At 32.2% G+C, this 3,315-nt stretch overlaps 1 non-coding gene across 1 annotated transcript; it reads left to right on the top strand.

Annotated features, from left to right (window-relative positions):
- Positions 1 to 1,046: 1,046 nt before the first annotated feature.
- On the top strand, positions 1,047 to 1,154 carry LOC148548524 (small nucleolar RNA R71). Its single transcript, XR_015898772.1, has one exon. It is a non-coding gene; the product is annotated as a small nucleolar RNA R71 (small nucleolar RNA).
- Positions 1,155 to 3,315: the final 2,161 nt, after the last annotated feature.

Here is a 3,315-nt window from a genome sequence, read left to right as displayed (position 1 = left end):
TCTTCCCAAGTCTCATTACCAAATAATTTGGCATTCAGCTTCATGATTGCACCAAGGTACTTAGCAACTTGCTCTTCAGTAACGTCTTCATTCTCTTCAGAAGAAGAATACTCATCAGAGCTCATGAAGAGCAGAAATAGGTTCAATGGAATCTCTATGGTCTCTAGATGAGCTTCAGATCCCTTTGGTTCCTCAAAGGGAAACTTCTTATTGGTCACTGAACATCCCAGGAGGTCTTCCTCATTAGGATTCACGTCCTTCTCCTCCCTTGTAGGTTTGGCCATGATGGTCAAATCAATGGCCTTGCACTCTCTCTTTGGATTTTCTTCTGTATTGCTTGGGAGAGTACTAGGAGGAGTTTCAGTGACCCTTTTACTCAGCTGGCCCACTTGTGCCTCCAAATTCCTAATGGAGGACCTTGTTTCATTCATGAAACTTAAAGTGGCCTTAGATAGATCATAGACTATATTTGCTAAACTAGATGGATTCTGCTCAGAATTCTCTGTCTGTTGCTGAGTGGATGATGGAAAAGGCTTGCTATTGCTAAACCTGTTTCTTCCACCATTATTAAAGCCTTGTTGAGGCTTTTGTTGATCCTTCCATGAGAAATTTGGATGATTTCTCCATCAGGGATTATAGGTATTTCTATAGGGTTCACCCATGTAATTCACCTCTGCTATTGCAGGGTTCTCAGGATCATAAGCTTCTTCTTCAGAAGATGCCTTTTGAGTACTGTTGGATGCATCTTGCATTCCATTCAGACTCTGAGAAATCATATTGACTTGCTGAGTCAATATTTTATTCTGAGCCAATATGGCATTCATAGCATCAATTTCAAGAACTCCCTTCCTTTGAGGCGTCCCATTACTAACAAGATTCCTCTCAAAAGTGTACATGAATTGGTTATTAGCAACCATGTCAATGAGTTCCTGAGCTTCTGCAGGCATTTTCTTTAGGTGAATGGATCCACTTGCAGAATAGGCCAGTGACATTTTTGATAGCTCAGATAGACCATCATAGAATATATCCAGGATGGTCCATTCTGAAAGCATGTGAGAATGACACTTTTTGGTCAGTTCCTTGTATCTCTCCCAAGCTTCATAGAGGGATTCACCTTCCTTTTGTCTGAAGGTTTGAACATCCACTCTAAGCTTACTAAGCTTTTGAGGAGGAAAGAACTTGGCTAAGAAAGTCGTGACCAGCTTATCCCAAGAGTTCAGGCTGTCTTTAGGTTGAGAGTCCAACCATATTCTAGCTCTGTTTCTTACAGCAAATGGGAAAAGCATAAGCCTGTAGACCTCGGGATCAACCCCATTGGTCTTAACAGTATCACATATCTGCAAGAATTCAATTAAGAACTGAAAAGGATCTTCTAATGGAAGTCCATGAAACTTGCAATTCTGTTGCATCAAAGAAACTAATTGAGGTTTCAGCTCAAAATTGTTTGCTCCAATGGTAGGGATTGAGATGCTTCTTCCATGTAAATTGGAGTTAGGTGCAGTAAAGTCACCAAGTATCTTCCTTGTATTGTTGTTATTTTCGGCCATGTCTCTTTCTTTTTCAAAAATTTCTGTCAGATTTTCTCCAGAGAGTTGTGCTTTAGCTTTCCTTAGCTTCCTCTTTAGAGTTCTTTCAGGTTTAGGATCAGCTTCAATAAGAATGTTCTTGTCCTTGTTCCTGCTCATATGAAAAAGAAAAGAACAGAAAATATGAAATCCTCTATGTCACAGTATAGAGATTCCTTTATGTGAGTAGAAGAAGATATGAATAGAAGAAGGAGAATCCAAACACAAGGGTGAGGAGTAGGTTCGAATTCTTAGATGAAGAGGAGTGTTAGTAAATAAATAAATAAATAGAAGGAGGTGAGGGAGAAGAATTTTCGAAAATTAGATAAAATAAAATAAAAGTATTTTTGTTTTTAAGTTAGAATTAAAATTAAAAATTTAAAAATTAAGAAAGGAAAAATTAAATCAGATTAAATTAAATTTAAAACAATTAGTTAATTTAAAAAGGAATTTTGAAAAAGATGAAGGTGATTTTCGAAAATTAGAGATAGAATTAGTTAGGTAGTTTTGAAAAAAGATAAGATCAAACAAAAAGATAGGATTAGTTTGAGAAAGATTTGAAAATCAATTTTTGAAAAGATAAGAAGTTAGAAAAAGATTTTGAAATCAAATTTTGAAAAGATATGATTGAAAGAGATTTGTTTGAAAAAGATTTGAAAGATAAATTAAAAAGATTTGATTTTAAAAAATAAAGTTGATGACTTGACTAACAAGAAACCAAAAGATATGATTCTAAAATTTTAAAGATTGAATTTTTCTTGATAGGAAAGTCACAAACTTAAAATTTTTGAATTGAAACATTAAATGTTAGTATTAATTTCGAAAATATAAGATAAAATTAAGAAAAAGATTTTGAAGAATTAAATTTTAAAATTTTCGAAAAAAATTAAGAAGAAAAGTGAAAAAGATTTGATTTTTGAAAAAGATAAAATTTTTTTTGAAATTGAAATTTTGCTTGACTAAAAAAAAGATATGATTTTGAAAATCTTTGACTAATTCAATGCAATTTTCGAAAATTAGGAGTAAAATAAGGAAAAGATATTTTTTTAATTTTTGAATTTTAATAAGGAAAGAGAAAAACATCAAAAAGACTCAAGACATAAAAATTTTGGATTAAAACAAAGAAAACATGCAAGAACACTTTGAATGCAAAGATGAACACCAAGAACACTTTGAAGATCATGATGAACATCAAGTATGTATTTTTGAAAAATTTTTAATAAAAGAAAACATGCAAGACACCAAACTTAGAAATTTTTAATATTTAGACACTAAGAATTCGAGAATGCATATGAAAAACAAGAAAAGACACAAAACAAGAAAAATTAAAGATCAAATATAGAAAATCATCAAGAACAACTTGAAGATCATGAAGAACACATGCATGAATTTTCGAAAATTTTAAGAAAAATAAAAAAGATGCAATTAACACCAAACTTACAAATTGACACTAGACTCAAACAAGAAACATAAAATTTTTGGTTTTTATGATTTTATAAGAATTTTTTTTTGTTTTTTTTTTGAAAATTATTTTGGGAAAAATGAAAAAGAAAATTTTTTGTATTATTTTCGAAAATAAGAAATAAAAAGCTTAAAAATAAAATAAAATTACCTAATCTGAGCAACAAGATGAACTGTCAGTTGTCCAAACTCGAACAATCCCCGGCAACAGCGCCAAAAACTTGGTGTGCAGAAATTGTGATCATCAACAATGGCGCCAAAGACTTGGTGCTCTTAAACGTGAATCACA

Source organism: Arachis ipaensis, chromosome B8 (genome assembly GCF_059453495.1).
Source record: "Arachis ipaensis isolate K30076 ecotype BB chromosome B8, ASM5945349v1, whole genome shotgun sequence".
NCBI lineage: Eukaryota > Viridiplantae > Streptophyta > Magnoliopsida > Fabales > Fabaceae > Arachis > Arachis ipaensis.
The sequence above is the reverse complement of the archived record's forward strand: the minus strand, read 5'-3'. Positions and strand labels throughout refer to the sequence as shown.